This window comes from Atractosteus spatula, chromosome 19 (assembly GCF_055471065.1).
Source record: "Atractosteus spatula isolate fAtrSpa1 chromosome 19, fAtrSpa1.hap1, whole genome shotgun sequence".
Lineage (NCBI taxonomy): Eukaryota > Metazoa > Chordata > Actinopteri > Semionotiformes > Lepisosteidae > Atractosteus > Atractosteus spatula.
This window is the reverse complement of record NC_142724.1, coordinates 9,084,577-9,095,719: the sequence shown is the minus strand read 5'-3', so window position 1 is coordinate 9,095,719 and position 11,143 is coordinate 9,084,577.

Genomic DNA, 11,143 nt, shown 5'->3' with positions numbered 1-11,143 from the left:
TTGCACAATAAAGAACCCTTCATGTTTCAACCGGCTCTTAAAGTTGTTCCCTTCATTCCATAGCTCTTGAATGGGTAGTGCAAAAAATATCGTCAGTCCCCATTTCTTGTCTCTGCCCTTTAATGGAGATCAACAAGTCTGGTCTGGACCTGGAAGGCTTCCCCCTACATGATTTCAGTGTTTGTGCGTTAGGGACGAGAGTAAGGGAAGCAGGAGCCCAGGTCTGCGGTAAGGAAGAGAACTGCAGCTCCACCGTCAGGCTCAAGTGAGGAGATAAGGGAGTTAACCATTTCTTGACCGAGTCATGGCGAAGGTGCCAGGAATCACAATTTCACACGGAAATGCAGCACGGCTTTTTACTATACACGCGTCAGACTTCAAATGGATTTCCGAAGTGTTACGAATAAAATTTGGGATGCTGCAAAATAAAACCACTAAAAAGGAGGCTACTATCGGTATCGGAACAGTGGTACTGTGGCTAAGGATCTGTGCCTGTGGCTAAAAGGGTGCTGGTTCAAATCCCACAGCTGGTAGTGGAATCCTACTCTGTTGGGACCCTGAGCAAGACCCTTAACCCCAGTTGCTCCAGGGGTGCTGTATAAATAGCTGACCCTGAGCTTCTCTCTCATGGAGAGCAAACTGGGGTATATGAAAATACAATTTTTCTCTTTATAGAATAGTGTAATACTATATTATCACTAGCCAACGAGATAGGTAAAAGTTATTTAAGTCTATATTCTCATCTTACAGCATTTCCTCCTCAAATTCTGAGTTTTTTTTTTAACAAAACTAATTTTAAATAGTATGCTCAAAGAATGTGTGGGACATGATCTTTGTTTTCTTTTAGAGGTGCACTTCTCACCAGCAGTGAGAATGTTCTTCATAATCAGAAGAAGAGGTTATTTTAAAAAAATCCATGATAGCACTGAACTGCCATATGTTTTAAGTCTATATTTGTACATGTATGTAAAGTTTCTAGAGTATCTGAGCAAAACCAAGTAGAATTCCTTAAAAATAAACATGTGACAAAACAGAGTAATTTTAATGGTAGCCTGATAGAAATGAAAGCCTTTAAACAGGCCATCTTGTCTGTGTTTCCTCCAATGCTGAAGATGTTGTATTCTGAAGTTGGGATAATGAGATGCCTTTGAAGCCAAAAGTGTTAGTATGATTAATTTGCGTAATGGACTGGAAGTAAGTTTTTCCTCAAAGGAAAACAACATCTGTTTCAGTAAATAGTATTTTTTTCTGTTTTATGAAAACTTTTAAAAATAATTTAATTTATTTACGTTTTGATATAAGGAGGTTAACCTGTCCCTGTACGTCTTCTGCATTTACCGTACATCAAGTTAAATTACTGAAATGTTTAAAACTGTTCATACAATAAGGAATGTATGTAATTCAAGCACACAATTTTATAGATATCCAAGTGTTTAATAAGGAAAACAGAAATATTTTTAGATGCTATGCTGAAACAAGTGATTTATAGGCCTGGCTCCATGTTTTATTGAGTTGGTGTCTTCTTGTTCTTAGGGGAAAGCTTACTGTATCTAGCAGGACAAGAGTTTATCATTTCGACAGAAAATACTGTCATGACAGTTTTGGGTCATTAAGTTTCCATGTAACATTTTTCTTCCAAAAGGTTTTGTCATGTGGAAAAACCTTGTCTTCTTAGCCAGACAGCTTTATTCCCAGTCACTTTGACAGATCTGACCTCAAGGGCTTGCTATTGAAATGGTTAGCAGTAATCTAATAGGTTAGGTACACTTTATGTTCAAATCACAAACCATATGTTTTAAATCAGAATGTTGTCACCAGAAAATCGTTTGAGAGTTAAATCATTCTCTCCTATGTCTTGATGATTGGGGTCAAAATATAATTGAGTTTGTCCTGCTGCGATATAGGAGAAAAGCATCAGCACAACTTCAATTTGTAAAGATTATTGGGAATCAATCATTTATTGTATTTCAGCACTCTCCTGGAGATCAATGCCATGTTATTGAAAGAAAAACATGGAATCACACAATGTGTGTACTGTACATTAGGTAAGATATTGGGTTCATTTATTCTGGAAGAAAAATGATCCAATAGCTCATTGCATCACTTTATGATTTGCTTTGGGTTTTATGGGAAACGGGAAAAAACAACTACCTGTACTCTCTGACTTTCCTTCAAATTCTCTTACTCTAACGCAAGTGTTAAAAGATTTATTGGGAACTTCATTACATGCAGAAAGATCCAAGGACAGATCTGCTGAGAAGACTTAGATTAAAAAGTTACAAAAACGTCAAGCAATTGTTAATAAGGACAAGCTACTGTACCTGTACAGGGTTCCACATTGCAGTTTGTATAATAGTCATTGATACAGTATGCACTAAATTATACTGTCTATGACTCGGGAATAGAATATTTACGGCTTATTGCTTATTGGGTCTTTATCAATTTTAGAAACTACAACCAGGAGGACAGTGAATCTAAGCAGGGCAGGCAGGATTCTCTATAGCTTGCACTGGCATCAGGAGTCAGTATTCATACACAATGACATTCTCTCTAGCATGGGGTTAAAGGTAGATGGTAAAATTACATCCTCGGGACTCAATTATATATCACAACATATCACAAACCGGGCTCTGTTGAGTCATATTTTGCTATTAAATTTAGTTTGTCTCTTCGTTGTTTTTTTTGAGAGATCAAGTTAATTGTGTTCTGGCTTCTGGTCTTGGGTTTCATGACAACAGATTTTTTTAGTCTTCTCAATGTGATTGCTGAATAGATAAAAAAAAAGCTTAATACTTACAGTACATCATTGTCTTCCAACCATTGTCAGAATGCAACTTATTTCTGGCAGGGGCTGCAGCAGCCTGGAGCACATCCTGGAAGCACAGGGCACAGGGCAGTTCTACTGTGTAAAAGATGCCAGTTCATTGTCTGGCACACACATCCAAGAACACAGGCACAACTCAGAGATTCCACACAGACGGCATCTCCGTCTACCATCAAACCCAGCACTGAAGAGCTGTGAGGTCATCATAGCCAATGTACAATATCTCCATGCTGCCCTTCGATTCATCCAATCAATCAGATATCGATCGATTATTTAAAGATACCTTTGCATGAATAACCTAAAACAATTCCCTCCAATGATACTGATATTATTTTAAAATGCATTCTTATTCATTTATTTTAGCTAACACTATTACACAAAATACCTTACATTCAAAACAATTAATAAACTGTCCAAATAAATAGTGGACATTTCACATTCTGTGAAAGTTTTAGTAGATTTCCTTTGCAAAAAAGCTGCTGTTGGTTGTGCTGGTAATATACCCTTAAGCAATATACAAACGTTAGCTGCAGGGTAAGTCAGTTTGCTCTACTTCTCCTATGGTAAATTGTAAGACTTTAAAAAAAATCTGTAAATATTTTGTAAAATGAGTAGCTTGAGCTAGGAATTGATTGTCATGGTTTGTCCATTTTACCCCTCCCTCCCCCTACCGCCTGTCCACCTGCATCCAGAATCAGAAGACTTCCTGAATAAACAGCTATACAGATGGCTGTACATTGTCAAATGTATTTGCCAAAAAGCAGTCCATTCAGACATTTGGATCAAACTTGGAGCAGTTTATTTAAACACACTGCCATGATAATTAGTAGTCTGAACATAAGGCAGATGTTTCTGCAGCAGTTCATGGGGATATAAGTGAAATCCCTTTCAGAACACCTGCGTAAATACCAAGCACAAACAAATGTGTAAATTCCCATGTGCCACAAATGAGGCTGTCAATAATAAGTGAAGCAGTCAACAGCAATATTCTGTTGCTATTGTTTCTGATTCAGTTCATTCTGCACACACTCCTTTTTACTCAGACCAGAGTGATGATGAGTGATGAAGAAAATCTTAGGGCTAATGTATAATTTTATGGTATTGAGGTTGTATTGAACTGCATTTGCAAATAGTCACATTCCTTTTGCTCAATCCTGAATGAATACAGAGATTTCCTCTCCAGACATGAAATGAGATGAGCACTGGCATTGTGACAGAAAGAGATGTAAGGCAACATTACTGTGTTATACGAGTGAGCAAGTTGATGATACTAATGAAACCTTCCCTGTTACAGGAGGTACTAATAAGTGTAAGACTGCTGAATACATACTGTAGAAGCAGTTACTAACAGGAGCCCATTTGACCTGTCTATCCCATTTTGTATTTAGTAGCTAATTCATCCAAGGATCTCATCCAGTCATTTCTTGAAGGAAGCCAGGGTATAATAAGATGTCTAGTAGTTGTCTCCATACTCCCACCTCCCTTTGCATAAAGAAGAGCCTCCTGATCCCTGTTTGAATGCATTTTCACATTTTCCACTTGTGCCACTTCTGGTCATTCTTCACTGTTGATTCAGAAGTAGTCCGCTGGGTTGACTTTGTCAATGACTTTGGCCATTTTGAATACTTGGATCAGGTCCTCTAGTAGTCTCCTCTGTTCGCTTCTCTGAGCCTGATAATGCCTGCTTGAACCAAACAAGTATAAATGACCACGTTTATGTATTTCAACAGAGCAAACGGACCAGGAGAAACATTTGATGTTGCTCACACTTGACGTCAACAGCTCTCAGCTTCCTCTTAGTTCAGCAATGCAGACAGAGAAATTAAAGCTCAGATTTCTTGAAGCAGTATTTCTTTCACAGACTGTGAAGGGATCCAACGACATTGATGAAAGACGTGAAATCCCTAAACCACAATCATTTGGCATTGAAAATACACAAATGCAAAAACTCAGTTCTGCTATTTATGGCTGAAGGGCACTCTATGAGCAAGAACAAAACCAATGTCATGTGCAGAAAATGGAGGTATATTCTTCCCAACACGGCGAGTAACCAACCTGTCTAGCTACTCATCCTAATATTTTAGCTGATTCACTCTATTCCAGACCCTGAATATTATATTCCTACTTCAGCTGTTCAATTGTCACCACTACTTCTTTGCTGTGTAAACTTAATCTCATTTTCATGTTATAGGAGACTAATTGGTAGAGTAGTACTAATCTCTCAGGACATGCACAGTACTGCAGACAACACCACAAAATATACAGTTACAATTACAATTACAAAATGGCACCTAATAAACAGTCATAGTACGGTATGTACATAAAAACGTCAATAAGCAGCCAGAACAATAAATATGTGGTAGAGAACAATAAATACTTGTAAATCAACAAAAAATAAAGAATCTCAGTAAAAGTGCAGTGCAGAGGTGCGTTGAGTTCTGAGGCATTGCACAGTTAGCTGTTTATAATGTGCACTGTCATAGGGTAGAAACTGTTCTTAAACCTAGTTGTCTGTGTTTTAATGGTGATCAAAAACCAGTTCTCATTCAGATTACTTTTCCATACAGTATCTCCGACAATAAGGGTCACTGCTGTTCTCCTAATTATCCGAAACTTATAATATGATTTATTTTCTAGGTGAGATCAATTTAAAATTTGTGCTTATGCTGTCCTTCTTCCTAGCCATATTAAGTAATATATATGTCACTCTCCCAGTTTTGATTTGGGAATTGGAGAACTTGGATCTCTTCACAGATCTTATGTTTACCCCCATTCCTCCTGAAAACTCTCCACTAAAAATAAAATGAATTTTGTCACTACGCCAATTTGTCATTATGAGTGTGGTGTTTAAAGTCTCACACCTGGGAGCATGGTCTCCCATTAGTTTTTCTGGGTGGTTGAGTCACTCTGCAAGAGAAGTTGATATCAGATCTCCATCTGGTTATTTGAAACTCTTCAGATATGTTATACAGTAAGAATAAGTGAAGTAATTTTTAAAAAACTTTTTTTTGTTTCTGGCAAATAACTAAAGAATAGTAGAGCTGCCAGATTTGTGTATTTCAAAGGTGACACTGGCGGAAATAAAAAGGCAATTGAAGCAATAAGCAAACAGGTGTTTCCTTGTTCAATACGAAACTAAGAGCTGTTGCCTAACTAAGAGTGGAAGGGTTTTGAGATTAACCACCACAGCCACCCTTTCTTCCAGCAGTTCCATTTAGGTGCACCTGCACTATCTGAGTTAAGGGTATTTTCCTTGTGTCCCAAATGGATCTGAGTTAGTACAATTGCATATCTCCTAACTGAAGAGTCCTAGCTTGTTCAGGCAGATGCATCATCATGTAAAGTACAGTTGTAGCCTCTGCAGCTTGCAGTGCATTTGCAACAGTGGTAGTGGTAGGTAATAGTGCAGCAAAAGATGTACATCAGAAAAAAATAGGTATTCCTTGCTATAGTAAAATGTGAGGCACTGCTCGACCCAAGGACATCTCCTACATGCTGTTTGACATCTGCTTGCATTCGAAAAGGATTTTAAAAAGTAGGTGCTATTGTGGGAAGAAAATCAAACAATATACACAGAGCAGGAAGCAAAGATCTCCATTCGGATAGTCTTCTACCAACAACCAAGCCAGGTGAAAACAGACAATAACAAAAGAATGCAATCTTACAAAGTTAAAGCATGCAAAACACCTTCCAAACATACGTGCTTCACCAAAGAGAACTAAAATCTCTAAATCCATGTACAGTATATGCACTGTGCATTCAGGGTCTCCTACGGTATGTGCCTGGGCAATGTCTTTCAATAAGAACATTTTACTCTCAAAGCCTAAGGTGATATGAAGAACCTCGTTGTGATCTATTATATCCATCAGAACACTCATGAGATAGTCCACACTCTTCTTCTTTCCTCACAGACATAAAACAAGTGTTTACATTTTGGATGTAGTGCAAGGATATGATCTCACTTCTTTGTCCTTGCTTTTCACCTTACTGTTTTTACCATATTGTAATATACTACAGTTGTGGTTAATTCACCTATAAAATGATCATTCTAACTTATGTCTGTTAAGTAAAGTAACAGTTGATATAAATAAAATAATTTATAGTAATAAAAGTGTTATTCTTTAAAGCATTTTTTCTTTTAGAGGTGAAAGTGTAGCTCAATATAATTGACATACTGGACTGTTTTTATAACTCTTTAAATTAGTTGACCTCAATAATTAATGTGCATTTTTCTATGAAAGACCACTGCAAATCACTTGGGAAAATAGTAATGGAATTTGCTGTTTCAATGTAATTATGCATGGTATGTAATATTTATGAATGCCTTTCTATAATATAAATAATGTCAATTTTTCCTGTCCTTCAATAATTCTAGATTTAAGATAAATTTTACACTAGCCTTTATTAATTAGCTTTCAAAATGAATTAAGTACATTGAAAACATATTTGGGTTAAAAATCATTGCTATTACTCTGAAAGCTATAATTATTTTCATTTCTGTCAGATAAAAACAATTAACACCTTAATGTATGCCCAGGAGTAAATTAAAAATGCAATACAGAACAACTAATTGTTCAACTCTATACAATGCTTACGCATAGAATTTCTCAATGCATGGTTTCATCAGAAGCTGTGTTGTCATTTACTGTACATTTCCAGCAAAAAGAATTACAATTAATCTACTGACTCATTATTACATACTGTACAAGAACATTTTAGGAACACGCATGCAGAGATTGAGGTGTTGTCAGTCCTACACAAACTAATTAGCAAATCTCACAGCAAATTCACAGATTTAATTAATATTGGTTTGTACAGTAATTGCTTCCATATAAGATCTTACATTGCTACCAATGTATTTACAGAGGCTTAGATGCTTTGAGATTAAGATGATTTGATTTTGGTTGGTTTTTTCTTCCTCTTGAGGTCCATGGCTTAAAGGCCTACACATAAAAAATAACCTGACACACCTGTGTCTTGTACAGGCATATTCTTCATTGCCCTGTGTGGGCTGTTACTATTTTACATGTGTACAGTGATATACAGGATACCAGCTTAAAGAGGCTGTCTGAAATCTGTCAGTTACTTAATGAATGAAGGTGAGTAGGGAGTTTTCCCAACTACTTTTTCTTTCCTTTAATACATTTGGCAGATTTACATATAAAATAAATCTGTTTCTAACACAGGATTCCACATAAACCATATTACATTGTGTTATGGTGTCAGCTTTAATGGGCAAAATATTGAAACATTAAGATAATGATAAATATTGCTATTACCAGTTGTAGCAGAGGCAGCAACACCAACAGACATTCTGTATTCTTGTACTTTCTCCGCAGTAATTTTTAAGGTTTGTCAACCAGTGGAAATTTATTTGCTATAAATACTAGACTTAAATATTAAATATTCATTCAGAATAGGCTATAACCTATTGATTAATATTATTGTGGCAGCCCAGACAAAGTCAAGCTAAGATCTCCCACACTGCAATCAATAGAGCCTGAGACTTTGAAAGTTATGTATTAGGCACAGACAATCATTGACATTCAAAATGCCAAGAGGCAAAAGGCTCACTGCCCTTTCAAAGCACTGTATAATCTTATCACAAGTTACCACAGCAAATAATAAAATTCAGGCACCATTTTATATTGCAATACTTAAAAGAATCATTACCTTCGGTCAATATTCTTGGCACTTTAAGCAGTATTTTAAATAAATATTTATAAATATTCATAGAGTGTTAGTGTATTCCTGCCCCTGGCTAAGACACTTAACACAAAACCCCAGCTAAGACACTATATATGTATGTATATATAATTATAAGGCAGCATGGCTTTGAAAAAAAAACAGAAAAGGGATGCTGAATATTGAAAGTTCTTTCAGGTACTAACTGCTAGTAGGTCGATAACAATCAATTGGAAACAACATGTCAAATGTACATATATACATATAATATACATACAAATACACATAAATATATGTATATACTCATATGCTTCCAAACTGAAATGTGGAAATAAGTAGCTAATGTGTTTCCAAACTAGAGAGGATTCATTGCAGATCTAATCAAATGATCAATAAGAAAAACAATCACGCTTACCAGAAACCCATCTCTGTCGCACATTCCTTCTCACAGGAGATCCAGCTGAAGGGGGCATGTGATGTCCCCATGTTTCCCCCGTTACGCTCTGTTTTAAAATGATATCAAAAAATGAATGGAAAAGCTCCAATCAGAAGAAATTCACTGTGTATATTCCAAGGAGGTCAACATAGTGGTCCTTGGATTTCACATTGTCCCGGCTAGCCTGTGCACTTGCGAAGCAGAGCAAGCCTGAAGTTTCCAGTCGTGCTCCCAGATGTAGAGAGATGTAGTGATTGTTTAACACTCGCTGCAAAACAGAGGAACAGCATAATTGATGAGCAGTCTGCAAATGTTTAAACTACTGCTGTCACCCCATTATTTAAACAGGTCCTTGTTTAAACACATATACAACAGTTTTTTGGTATCAACCCTGGAAAAATTAATTGGACAGTAGAGCCACGTACTGTGTCCATGCATGGCACATTTTACCGTACATTACCTTGCTGCAGTGATCAAACGATGGCTCTATATGTCTTCACAGAAAGAAGTGGTTTGGTTTTTCTTTGATTTTTTAATACAATCATACAGTATACAGTAGCTCAGTTTTACATGCAAAGAGCCTCAATCTCTAAAACACTTAATGGACAATGCCAACAGTCCAAATTAGTGTGAAAAAATTGATTTATTTAAAGGATACATTCAAGGATACAACTAGACCAGAAAACTATGACATATGGGGAATGCTAGCAGAGCATTGGACCATTGTGGCATCATGTCAAACAGGGGAACGTTATCATGCCGTAGTTCAAAGTTCAAAGGTATTTGGATTCCAGGGAACCAAGAGGCTTGTTCTCTCCCAAAGCCCAGCAAGAAATATTCCTGTTACACTCATTACACACATTGAGCCAAGGTTGTAATGTTTCATGACAAAAACACACAATATGTATTTTTCAATTTTTAAACAAATAGGTATGGAAGATCCACCCACTTCAGGATGGACATTTGGGGACCTTCACTGAAAACTACTCCACACTGCCACAACAACAGCAATAAGAATTACACTTATATACTGTAGCATTTCCTGGGTTTCCTTTCATTTTCTGGACACTCCACTCAAAGCTCTTTGCAGGTAATGGGGACTCCCCTCCACCAACACCAGTGTGCAGCCCTCAATGGCAGCCATAGTGAGGACAAAGTAATGATGGGGATTATTAGGAGGCCATGACTGGTAAAGTGGTTTAATGACCACAGAGAGTTAGGTCCTTGGTTTTACATCTCATTTTTATATGTCTATACTGGTGCATTAGTACACACACAGACCACAGGGTGAGCACCCCCTGCTGGCCCCACTAACACTTTTTCCAGCAGCAACCTTAGCTTTCCCAGGAAATCTCCCATCCAGGTAGTGGCCAGGCTCACACCTGCTGAACTCCAGTGGCTTTCCAGGTTGCAACCAGGTTTCCAGGTTGCAGGTATGATTCAGCTGCTAACAAGACACAAGCTACATTAAAAAAAATATTAGGTTTAGCAGGAGCACACAAACCAGACTCTAACCACACTCACACAGTGGCCTGTTCAACAAAGTAATTCTTTGACAGTTTATAAACCAAACAACCCCACTCTGAAAACACTCTGCTCTGATCACTGACATTGAACTGAGGGTCCTTTCTCATTCCTGGAGGGGGTGGGGAAGGAATGTGGTAAAGAGCTGGTGCATGTGTGTTGAGATCTATCACAGGCCATTCTTGTTCACCTGTTGTCCTTGTTCTGAAACAAGAAGTCTTTTTCCTTGTACTTTGGTATGTAAATCAGTTTATCTGTGCATTGGTTATCTCGTATCTGTCTTACCTGTTGTGGATCCACACTTTCATCATGTGTCAATCTGTTTGTCCCTCCATGTTGTATCAGGATTACAGAGTCTGTCTCACCCCTGGTTTAAATGGAGGCTGGGGGAGGAGCTTAGGGTATTTAACCTGGTTCTCAAAATGTAGAAGAGTAACCCTGTCTATGTGATTATAATGTACACTTTTTTTGCAACTTACTATCTGGTGGTTTTCTCACAAATCTATTCTGAGTTCACATAATGGCCCTGAGGTGCTGTCTGCATGGACTTTGTACTGTATGTTCTCCTCATATTTGTGTGGCTCCTCCAGGAGCTCTGGTTTCCTCCCACAGGCCAAAGACATACTGGTAGGTTAATGAGCTTCCCAGTGGGAAAACTGGCCCTGGTGCAAGTT